The 12,552-nt window shown below is 38.3% G+C and overlaps 1 protein-coding gene across 1 annotated transcript in view; it reads left to right on the forward strand.

Annotated features, from left to right (window-relative positions):
- The first annotated feature begins 4,659 nt into the window (after positions 1 to 4,659).
- CNTN3 (contactin 3) overlaps positions 4,660 to 12,552 on the forward strand; it is a 207,538-nt gene continuing 199,645 nt past the window's right edge. The window contains exon 1 of the mRNA XM_065885516.1: positions 4,660 to 4,835. The gene's annotated coding sequence lies outside the window, so the exon portion shown is untranslated. The remainder of the gene's footprint in view (positions 4,836 to 12,552) is intronic.

Raw genomic sequence — 12,552 nt, forward strand, 5'->3', positions numbered from 1 at the left:
CTTACATTCAGAGGGAGTTATTACTCCCAGTTAAACAGCCTCTGGGTGTTTGGAGGGGAAAAAAAACCACCTCAGGATTGGATTTTTGGAATTATTAGTCCTGTTCAGAAGTGTTATATGCCCTTTATTTTAGGTTATAAACTTAAAGTGGAGCTTAGGAGCCAGGCCAGCGTATCAAAAAAATGCCCCCGTCACAAAAAGTAAAGTTGAGCATCAATCTAAATGTTACACGGAATCCATTTGGTTAGGCATGAGGCCCCCTTCTGTTTTCAGCCAAGCTGCTTTTTGCTGGTTATGAATATCTGTATGAATAGTCAAGGTTTTGTCCTTTGGAGGATCAAAATTAGCTTTGAAGAAACTGTTGGATAATTTCCTTTAGGTTAGCAAAGAGTTCAGAATCTTTTCCTTTTAAGCTTATATTGCCAGCAGGAGACTAGAACGTTATAACCCAGCATCTCTCATCACCGATATTATTCTGGGGAAACAAGATTGAGTGGCCTTTGTGTCTTTTCTGAGTATGAAGCATGGACCAACCTGTCATGTTTGATTTTTTTCTTTATAAATTTATTTATTTTATTTTTTATTTTTGCTGCGTTGGGTCCTCATTGCTGCGCACAGTCTTTCTCTAGTTGCGGCGAGCGGGGGGCTACTCTTCATTGCGGTGTGCGGGCTTCTCATCGCGCTGGCTTCTCTTGTTGCGAAGCATGGGCTCTAGGCGCGCAGGCTTTAGTAGTAGTTGTGGCACGCGGGCTCAGTAGTTGTGGCGCATGGGCTCTAGAGCACAGGCTTAGTAGTTGTGGCACACGGGCTTAGTTGCTCCGCGACATGTGGGATCTTCCCGGACCAGGGCTCGAACCCACACCCCTGAATTGGCAGGCGGATTCTTAACCACTGTGCCACCAGGGAAGTTCCTGATTATTAATTTGTACTTAAATTTTAGGAGTCGTTGGAGACTCTTGAATGGCTGCTGATGGTCTGAAAAGCCTTTAGGAGCCTTAAGTTTCAGAAATGGCGGGTATGTGCCTCATAGGCTGTTAACTCCAGTATCATCAGGAAATACTGAAGTGGAAGAAGCAAACTGATGGTTAATTTTCACCTTTGAGCATATTTAGAACAGTGTGGTTTAATGGAAACGGAAACAAACCAACACTGTGACCACTGGGGTGTGATCCCAAGTCTCTCACTAAAACACTGTGTTACCTTGGTTGGTTATATAACCTCTCTGGGTCTCGTTTCTTCTGGGGAGGCCAGACAGCTACCAGGTGAGCAAATAAGCTCTGGAGTTAAAATCTTAGCTTTATCAGTCACCAGCTGGAAATCAATATCTGCCTTATATTGAGTTATTGCGAGAATGTCTTCATTCATCTTAATTGTGCATTCAGCAGACAGATAGTGAGTGTTGAGTGTTTGCCATGTTCTAGGAGTTGGGGAGGCAGCAATGACTTAGATACAGATAAATAACAAACACTCATATAAACATGTATACTCTTTACAGGTAGTGAGAGACAGCTGACATGTGGTGGAAGTGAGGGGTGAGTAATGACTTAGGGCGGGGAGGGGCAGTCTCATTTAAGCTGAGAAGATGACAGTTATGCTGAGTTCTGAATGACAAAAGGAAACCAGAGCACAAGAAGAAGAAGGAAGGTCAACCCGAAGCTCAGCATGTCTGAGAGGCAAAGACAAGGATGGCAGTGCAGCTGGACCTCAGAAAGTAGGGGATGCGTCAAAGGCAGCCTGGGAATAGGGAGATGAGGCTGGCACAGTGCCTGGCACATAAATGTTAGCAAATTAGCTATTATCATCCCTCTTTCAAAAGGGTCTCAGAAAAAAATGTTTCTAAGTATTTAATACCATCATCTAAAATTTATAGCAGTCTCTAGAGAAGAATTAGAACATCATTTGGGAATTTGACTTTTATTGGATGATGATGAATGTTTGGGTTTTCATAGTGGTCACTTGTAGGAAATTTGTTAAAACACCTCTCTTTGTCTTTTGCATTGAAATCACCCCCTTCTTATCTAGACCCAATTTTCCTTCTGTTGGTTTTCTTCCCCAACTTACCTGCTAGTTTCAAATGTATGCCATTATGTTAAAATATTATTGCTTTCAAGCCCTGTGTACATCAGTTTGTCAGGACAGTGGTGCTATACCATCTCCTAAATGAGTAAAATATATGTCACTGCAAATAAATCAGAAACCATTACACTAGAAAACATGCTATGAAGAATCCACCCTCTTTGCAAATATTTACAGACATTGTAACAGACAGAAGGATATTCAAATTAATAAAAACACTGTCATTTTTGTATTTATTTTTATGCAGCAAACTGTTTGAAGGGAAAAAATTCAAGAAAACGACAGCATTTCTTTTTTGATTAGGGACTATTTGATTAGTAGCTGTTTCAAAATTCCTTTCTTCTGGAGGTTGTCCTTTTCCTCAAAGGAAAAGTGAGATTTTCTTTTTCTTTGTGACGTTTTCCCCTTATGTGTAAATAAAAACCAGGGACTTGTGGCATTGACATATATACACTACCAAATGTTAAATAGATAGCTAGTGAGAAGCAACCACGTAGCACAGGGAGATCAGCTCGGGTGCTTTGTGTCCACCTAGAGGGGTGGGATAGGGAGGGTGGGAGGGAGACGCAAGAGGGAGGGGATATGGAGATATATGTATACGTATAGCTGATTTCATTTTGTTAAACAGCAGAAAGTAGCACAACATTGTAAAGCAAAAAACAAAAACAAAAACAAAAACCAGGGACTTCCAAGGATAGCCCACTGCTTTCTTAAATCATGGTGAGCAGTAGTAAGGGTTAACTGTATGGTGATGCAGTGGAAGGCTTCCCAGAGTTAGCCAGACTTTGAAGTTTGAGTGCACAGTCCCCAGACTGCCCTCAATTTTTATATCATCAAATGTGAATTCTGAGTTTGGTTATTCACAAGAAGGACTGACAGGAGTCACTGAAAGCTATTATACTCATGATTATGGCTTATTACCGGGAAAAGATACATATTAAAATCAGCCAAAGGAAGAGAAGCATAGGGCAGACTCTAGAAGAGTCCTGAATGCTAATGTTTTTAATTTTGTGTGTGTGTGTTACCATCCTGGTGTTGATGTGTGACAGCACACGAGGAGAATTGGCAACCAGAAAGCTCGTCAGACCTCAGCATCCAAAGTTTTTACTGGGGCTTCATTTTGCAGTCATGGTTGATTGATTGCATATGGGGTTGAGAGCAGTTTCCAAGTCACCTCATCCCATGTGACCAAATCTCCTACTGTCAGTCATGTGGTTGGTCTTTCTAGTTTGGTCAGCCCCCATCAAGGACTATCAGGTATGGCCACTCCCACCCTCAGACCCAGGTGACCAGTCCTCACACTAAACAAAGGCATTCCTATCAGGTAAGACATAGATTACCTCCCAAAGGCCAGATTAACAGCAAGGCCAAATTCACTGGGCAGAAGTCCAGAGGGTATCACTACATGGACTGGAATCAGATAATCTCCGGTGTGTACATTCTGGAAAGCTGTGTGTACTTGCTCACTTCACCTAACCACTCTTATATTCAGCACTTCTCTTCTGTGCGTTGGGAATAATTACGGTACTTACCTCACAGAACGTGGTGGAGATTAAAGATGTGGGCACGTGGGGTTCATGTGGTGGCTTTGCTGCTTTTTCATAATTTCAATGATTATTTTCAGTATTATGTTATTTTATTATTCCAGTTATTATGGGAAACATTTTTATTAATGTTGTAATGTTATTACTTAGTTAAGTAGCCAAAATGGTTTCTGGGCTTTCGGGGGTTATTTCCGTCTCGTTTTCTTTGTCATCTGTTCATGGGTTGTCTTTGTCTCTTAGTCTGATTATTCATTCTCTTCAACTTTACTGAGCATTTCAAGATAGGAGAGAAAAGAGCCCCCCCCCCCATGAATATGTTTGTATTCAGAAACGCTCTGGTAATGATTATACAATTGCAGTAGCATAAGCATTTGGTGATGGCATTATCTCATTCCTTTTGAAATTCATAGTACAAAGACGCAGGTTTTTAATTTTGTGTGTGTGTGTGTATGTGGGAATTCTCAGAATGTTCAAGTTCTCTTAACCAACGTAGAGACACTTTTTAAAGGACACTTGTTCAGTGCTGTATCCTTCTTTTCAATTTGCTAGTAGTAAAATGGAAATCCCACCAAATATTGAGTGTTTTGAGGTCAGAATGCAAAATAACATTGTCCGCATTCAGGTTTGCAGACGTGGTATAGGGTTTTAGGAGAAAGACAATACTCAGGGATTCAACTGATTTTCAGAACAGCTTTAGTTTTGTAAAGAGGCTTATTACAGAAAGGCTTCCTAGACTAGGTAATTTACCAACGATAATTTAGGTAGAGTTTATGTTACAAAAAGTAATTAGTACAGCCTTATTTATTCTTTTAAGTAATCTTATTAATAAGGCAGTGGTTTTGATAGTAATTTTCATTCTCTTACAAGTGTTACTAGGCTGTTAAAGATGGCTTAAGTGATGCTTATAAACAAAGCAGTGCCTACAGGGCATCTTTGTGGATGAGGGAAGAAGCAAAGCCTGCTTTTTCTTTCCTTTTTTTTTTTTTTTTAAAGAGCAGACACTAGTTGCTTGCTTTTCTTCTTAGATTGTAGAGTGCAGCTTGTACACTAGCTTTTACTTATTACGATTATTTTTCCCACCCATATAGGTGAGCTGCTCTTACAAGGCCCAGTGTTTATCAAAGAACCCAGCAACAGCATTTTTCCTGTTGGTTCAGAGGATAAAAAAGTAACTTTAAATTGTGAAGCACGAGGCAACCCTTCACCTCATTACAGGTACAGTGGAATGTTTGAAAATCCAAATTAAGAAAAAACGATGTGGCAATTGTGAACGTTTTTTTGCTTCAGTATATTTATGCTATCGGTAAGAAATAATACATGAAGCTATAGTTGTCTGCTGTATTCAGCAGAGCTCATACATAAACATTTGGCTCCATATTGTGTATATTTGATTGATTATTCATTTTACAGTAAGATTTCTTGATTAAAGAGAAACATGGTAGCATCTCTTAAACAATGTATTTTCTTTGATTTGTGGTAAAACAATGTATAGATTTGGATTTACAGGTAGTCCTTGGGAACACATCCATTGTGGGGGTGAAATTCAGTGTGTTGCAAAGGTATGTAGCAATCATAGTTTGAGAAAAAGGTAACAGCATCTATCCTTCCTTTGCTATTTTACTGAGTATATGTTAGAAGGTTCATTAAGTATAGAAGAATAAAATGCATTCCTACTGAAGTCATTTTAATTATTCTTGAAGGGAAAATAAATTTATTATATTTTTTCATATGAAAGTGTATATCTCAGATTACATAAACAATAACTTGTTCACTGAAAACTTTCAAACAACACAGAAAGGTACAAGGAAAAAAGAAAAAAAAAGTGAACTCCCATCACCTTAAGATAAAAATATTAACTTTTGGGAGATGATGGTGGATTATTTGGATGGGATGGATATTTATTAAATAATACAAGATTAACGATTTTTACTTTTAGGGGTGCTCAGGGGGCCCACTTTAATGAAGAGATGAATTATTTATCAATAGCATATGCTGCTTTTGTATGAATGGTTATGAGAAAATGCTTGAGGTACCTTGAAAACAACATGCTCTTTTGAGTACTGTGAGCATTTGTCTGAAACACTCTGTTTACAGTATTAGTTCGCTTGGCAAAACCTTTTCCATAACCTGCAGAACAAGCAGACTTCAGCCTTTATTAGTGAAATTCTAAATGTTTGGAGTAGATCTTCTATTGTTTGCTTAACCCGTGTAGATAATAGAAACGAACGGTCATTGTTAAACTGGGTCAGCATTAGGCTAGAAGGTAGACCTTGGTATTTTTGCATCTGGAAGTAATCAAGGTCAGTTTCTTTCAACAGTATTCAACAACATATTTATTGAGCACCTGTTGTGTGTTTTCAACAAAATAAATGTAAAGATTCCAGGTTACTGGTTAGAATTGACAGAGGTGATAGAAAGTTTTCTGTCTGCCTCTTCCTTAACCTATAGAAATAAGAAAAGTATAACATGATTTTATTTTTTTTTGGCTGCACTGTGCGGCCTGTGGGATCTTATTTCCCCGACCAGGGATTGAACCCGCGCCCCCTGCATTGGAAGCGTGGAGTCTTAACCACTGGACCACCAGGGAAGTCCCTAACATGACTAAAAAAACAAGAAACTGTGTTTTATGAGCGAGTTCAATTAACCAGACATAGCACATACAAAAGCTGAAAATATTTTCTTCTTTTGGGGGAAGATAAACAGATCCACTTAACAAGACATTATCCTGGAAACATTTATTCCTGGCATTTTTGTAGGACATTCTAACACTTCCTAAATATATCTGTTTGTTTGTCCCTGAAATGGAAGATTATCCTTTTAGATACGACTGTGAATATTATAAAGAATCCATGTAAATGACTCGTGTGGGCTGGATTTTTTTGTTGTTGTTGTCAGTAAAGTTATTTCCTGGCATTTATCTTGTGAATAATTTGGTGATAAATGTGTTCAGCTGAAAAATTGTCAAGATACAAGATATAGTCGTACAGCAGTTTATTTCTAAATGAATAGGTGAGTTATGTTTGTAAAGTTTAATCAAACAGCAAGAAGACCTGAGCTTAGAAATCCAGAAACAGCCTTTTGTGGTAATTATTTCTTTATATATCAGGCATTTATTTTAATTCCGGATTAATACATTTAAAGTGATACCAGGTATTTACACGATGCCATTGTGTAAACATAATGTATTTGTTTAAACATACTGATAACGTGTATAAAATGTTGATAACTTTCTGCCTTTTGCACCATACTTTTTATGATTTGTTGTATGTCCTGAGATATTATATGTTGAAATTCTAAAAAAATCTGTATCTGAGATTAGGAGATGTGTGACTGAAATTGACTTATCGGTTTTAAGTCTGATAAATGAAGAAATTTTACATGCTAGTTACTGTTTTAAAATATTTGGTTTATAGGAAAATAGAGCAGACACTTTCATTATAGCTCGAACGATTTTCTAAAGCTAAGAATTCTAACCAGTATTCATCCACGTCTCTACAAATGACCCAATTTCGTTCCTTTTCATGGCTGAGTAATATTCCATTGTATATATGTACCACATCTTCTTTATCCATTCAATCTAGAGACTGTCATACAAAGTGAAGTAAGTCAGAAAGAGAAAAACAAATATCGTATATTAACACATATAGGTGGAATTTAGAAAAATTGTACAGATGAACCAGTTTGCAGGGCAGAAACTGAGACACAGATGTAGAGAACAAATGTATGGTCACCAAAGGGGGAAAGCGTCAGGGGGGTGGGGTGGTGGTGGTGGGATGAATTGAGAGATTGGGATTGACATATATACACTAATATATATAAAATGGATAACTAATAAGAACCTGCTGTATAAAAAAATAAATAAAATAAAATTCAAAAACAAAAAAAGAATTCTAACCAGTATAAAATTTCACTTCATAGTCATTAGAAATTGAGACCTTGGGGGCTTCCCTGTTGGCACAGCGGTTACAAATCTGCCTGCCAATGCAGGGAACATGGGTTTGAGCCCTGGTCCAGGAAGATCCCACATGCCACGGAGCAACTAAGCCCGTGTGCCACAACTACTGAGCCTGCGTGCCACAACTACTGAAGCCTGCACGCCTAGAGCCGGTGCTCCTCAGCAAGAGAAGCCACCGCAATGAGAAGCCCGCGCACTGCAACGAAGAATGGCCCCAGCTCACCGCAACTAGAGAAAGCCGGCACGCAGCAACGAAGACCCAATGCAGCCAAAAAGAAATGTTAATTAATTAAAAAAAAAAAAGAAATTGAGACATTGAAAAAGCACTAGGGAACCTCTTTTCATTGTGAAAATATTAGACTTTCCTATAATAAGCAACAACTCCCTGTTATCCATGGTATCTGTATAAGTAATAGATTGTGCTAATGGAATAAATGGGAATATAGACTGATGTGGGTTGTAATCATGACCGTGTCTACCTAGATAACACCTTCATTTATGGCCTCATTTTTTCCCTAGCTTTTGACTTTGGTAGTCAACCAGGTAGTATTCTGCATTTTTCTTTAATTGTTCCAGAAGAAAATATGCTTGCTTGTTCTTATTTTTTGCTATCCTTTAAAAATTACAGATAAATAGTGTAAATAGATAATGACTTTGAGGACATAAATAAATAGTATGGGTTTTTTTTTTTTTACATAAAGTCAGAGGAAGGATACCTTTTTGTAAGTATTTACAAATCTAAGCACATAGATAGAGAGAGGGAGGGAGGGAGGGAAAAGGAAGATATCAAGGAGGAAAATTAGTGGTTCGTTTGAAGCTGTAAATTAAAAGCAGTCCAAACACATTTCCCAAGTTTTAGAATAAAGTGTATGAGTCTTATAAAAGAATGTCCTTTGAAAGCCTGTCTTATAGACTGAGGCAAACTTCTCTGATGAGAAATCTTGTCTTTGTTATTATCCCACTGGGTAAAAAGAACTCTTAATTGGCCATATTAGAAATCCAAAAGTTCAGAAATTCTCAAGAGAAATTACTTGTTTTAGGGTTTAATTGAGAATTTTATTCCTTCTTTTGCATCTTCCCACCTGAGCCCCAAAGCCTGTATTTAAAGGTTAATTAGTATTCAGTCTCATTTTAATTGCTGACGATGCTGAAAGAGGTTACCCTGAGGAAGTATTAATAACTTCTTTAAATGGGAAGGATTTTCTCCAATTTTTAAAGGGTTAAAAATGCCCATCATTTGCTAAGATGAAAGATCCCAAATAGGAGGCTCCCTGGTCACCTCTACTGATTCCATTCAGGATTAAAAGGGACCACATATTTGGGTTAGACTGGAGTGCAGTATTCAAATGCCAATGGGGACCAGGTAAGTAACAAAACTAAAAGAGGTGGCCCTGCCTTAGGAACATATGGACATATTGAGTAATGACTGGAGACCGTCCCACATTCAGCCACAAGTCCGTCCACTGGTCACGACTGCCCCTTAACACTAGCCAGTTGTTACCATCCAGGAATCATGGTCCAATATTACAAAACCTTTTCAAGACATGTTTAAAATTGAGAAATTGTCTTTTTTGAACTACTTCTAACGTTGACTGTTTTTCTTTTTAAATATAATGTAGGCCAAAGAAGATAAGCCTTAAAAGTGAATGTGTCCCATGTGGCCTTTGTGTTCACAAAGTTTAGTCTAGCTGGAGACTTACAGGCTGTGCTGTCCAATATGGTAGCCGGTAGCCAAGGGTGGCCATGTACGTTTAAATCCGTTAAACTAGGAATACAGTTCCTGAGTCACAGCAGCCTCATTTCGAGTGCCCAGCAGTCACATGTAGCTAATAGCTACTGTAATGGACAACGCAGATGAAACTTGTGGTGCTTGCAGAAGGTTCTGTCAGACAGCACTGCTCTACCCTGACCCTTGGATCCACAACTCTTTTCTATAAATGCTCTTCTGTTTTTCTCTCATCACAAGGAAGCAACCAGAGCATCATTCTCTTCCAGCTTTATATAACAAGTAAATAATTTTAATAAAGTACAGCGTGAGGAATCTTGGATATACACGTTGTCAGGACTATATAACATTGCAAAATGCAGATCTCTCGGCCACAGTTTCTCCCTTTTAAGTAGAGTTCCCTGTAATGGAGTTACATCCTGCACATGTTTAATTTACTGAAATGCATTCAGTATAAGAACGAAGAAAAAATAATGGACTAATTTCTGCTCACCATTTATTCAAGGAGTAAATGTAAGGCGTTTACTCGTTATCTAAACACACATCCGTGTGGAGACCCACCCCATAATACTATATACATGGTACCACATACAGTGTATAGGATAGAGCATATATAGCATATGTATTGTGTATAATATATGATATATTCTATTTAATAAAATGTGAAATATATTTAAAGTATATTTTTGATTATATGCAGTTTGTCCCTTATGTATATCTTGTTGCCACGTAAGATCTGATGTCACTGTTATTTTACTTTTGTGCTGCAAGGAAGTAAGAATTATTGTTCCTCTGAATTCCCTTGGCCCTAAGGATATGTAATTTGTTCTGCTAGATTACTAGGCCCAATTCTCTGAGCCTATCCTCAAGCTCAACTCCTTTTAGCATCCTGACTTCTCTAGCTGATGAGCTCTGGTCCCCACACACAGAGTCAGCTACTAAGAGCAATGAAATGTTTACAAGGTTGGAATGATCGCACACCATAAAGAAGAAAGAATTTCTTTGGTGCCTGAGGCAAGCAGAGGTAGACAGTGTCTCTTACAGGGCATTTGAAACTTGGCTGTGCTACTGTCTCTCCCATGAAGCCTTCTCGATATCCTCAGAGCTGGGTTCCATGCTTCAGCCATGTACTGCCCATTGCACCTAGACCTTCCTGGATTATAAAACTTACCAAAATGAAGTGGGTTTGCCTGGTCAGATGTAACTTCCTTCAAGGTGAAGACAGTGTGTTCTTCATCCTTACATTCACAATGCTTAGCAAAGAGTGAAAGCTAAATTGGTGGCATGAAAAAAGAAATGGAATGAAGTTAACAGGGAGGAAACAAAGAGAGGCAGTTTGGGGTCAGATCGTATTTCGGGAGTCAAGAGTGTCTTGAAGGATCACAGGATCAGAAGTGGTCCATTGTTTATTCTGTAGGATATTCTTTTTTTTTTTTTTTTTTTTTTTGCGGTACGCGGGCCTCTCACTGTCGTGGCCTCTCCCGTTGTGGAGCACAGGCTCCGGACGCGCAGGCTCAATGGCCATGGCTCAGGGGGCCAGCCACTCCACGGCATGTGGGATCTTCCCGGACCGGGGCACGAACCCGTGTCCCCTGCATCGGCAGGCAGACTCTCAACCACTGCGCCACCAGGGAAGCCCCTGTAGGATATTCTTAAATTTGGATTGAGTCCTTCTTTTTGGCTCTATTTTAAGACAGATTGCCCTTGAGGTGACAAAGATGACTGCTTAGGTCTACTTATATCCTCCACAGAATATTAACTGGAAAAAGAGGACATCTTTCCTTTTAGAGTCATCAAAAGCTCTGAATGGCGTCAGAAAAACATGAAATAAAAACATAGCTAATACTGTCAGCCGTCAGAACCCAGGAGAAATGTGGAGGTTAGATTTTAGATATTAAAGATGACAGTTAACAAATTAACATCTTTTTGCTGCTGGTCTTATGTTTTGGTAGTGAGGCAAGGGGGAAGGAAAACACATACTGATCAAACACAAGTTAAATCATTTGGGTCACAGTTGTATTCTTGACTAATCACTAAGGCCTGAGATACGGACTGTGCTCATTGGCCACTCCTGGGCCCTGGGAAGAGTGGCCTCTTCAAAGGAGAAGGAGAAAGATGCTACCAGAAAAAGCTGAAATGGATGCAGGGAAGGCAGAAAAAGCAGCCGTCTTCTATAATTCTCAGAGTAATTGAAAGACAATCAGTGATGAATTTGAACGAGGCTTTACCTATGTAAACTGAACAGTTGTTTTTAATCGCAGTGTAGCTTTAATCTCTGTTTGCCTCCTTTTTTTTATTATATATGTTTAAAATTTATCAATGAGTGACAAATGGGAATCTGTGTCATAAAACACATTTAAAAAACTTGATTTTTAAAAACACAGCATCACAATTTAACTCATTTGTATCTTCAGCAATAATTGCTGAAGCCTAACTAGTTATTTTTGGATAAAGTATTGAATATGCAAATGCAGACATTCGTTCTTTCAAGGACTGCAATTATTCTCATCACTTCAGTAAACATATTAACAAACATTGCATTTGAACACAAATTCATTTGCTTATTAACTTGAAAGCTGCATCTAAAACCACAAATTGCTTCTGTGACTAAATTCCTAATTTTCCTCTCAAACCCCAAATAAACTATTGCCTGTTGACTTAACAAGTATTTAATGTGGGCATATTTTCCAAACCTAGCCCCAACCCCCTCAAGATTTTAGTAAATTATTTTGTCCTTTTTGTTTGGTTTTATATCAAAGTCTAACACGTGATATTTGTTTTTCTTTGGAATATTGTTTTTGTTTCCATTTTCCTGACCAGACGGGTATAGATATCTTGAAGGACAATATTAATACAATCAACCATGAGCTGAATTACATCCTGGGATTATTTTGAAACTACCTGATGTCACCCAATTTATTGTCACTCAGTTTTGTTACTTTCAAGTTCAAAGGGTGACTTGTTACAAAGTTCTAGTGGAAGACCCAGTTTAGGACTCGGTGCCTTAAATTATACTGACAACAAGATACATCTATGTTTATCTTCATTATTTTCATTCCATACTAGTGTGGTTTTTTGTAAGAGGTTGCCATATACAATAATAGCTAGTATGGTAAATAAATAATAACTCGTATGGTAAACGAAAATAATTATGCATTCATTCCCTGTCTTTGAGATGTTTGTTGGTAATATGGATGGCCACAGTTAGGGACGACTGTATGGAGGCTAGTGATGGCTAGGTTAGAGGGTAA

The sequence above is a fragment of the Phocoena phocoena genome, chromosome 10 (assembly GCF_963924675.1).
Source record: "Phocoena phocoena chromosome 10, mPhoPho1.1, whole genome shotgun sequence".
Classification (NCBI taxonomy): domain Eukaryota; kingdom Metazoa; phylum Chordata; class Mammalia; order Artiodactyla; family Phocoenidae; genus Phocoena; species Phocoena phocoena.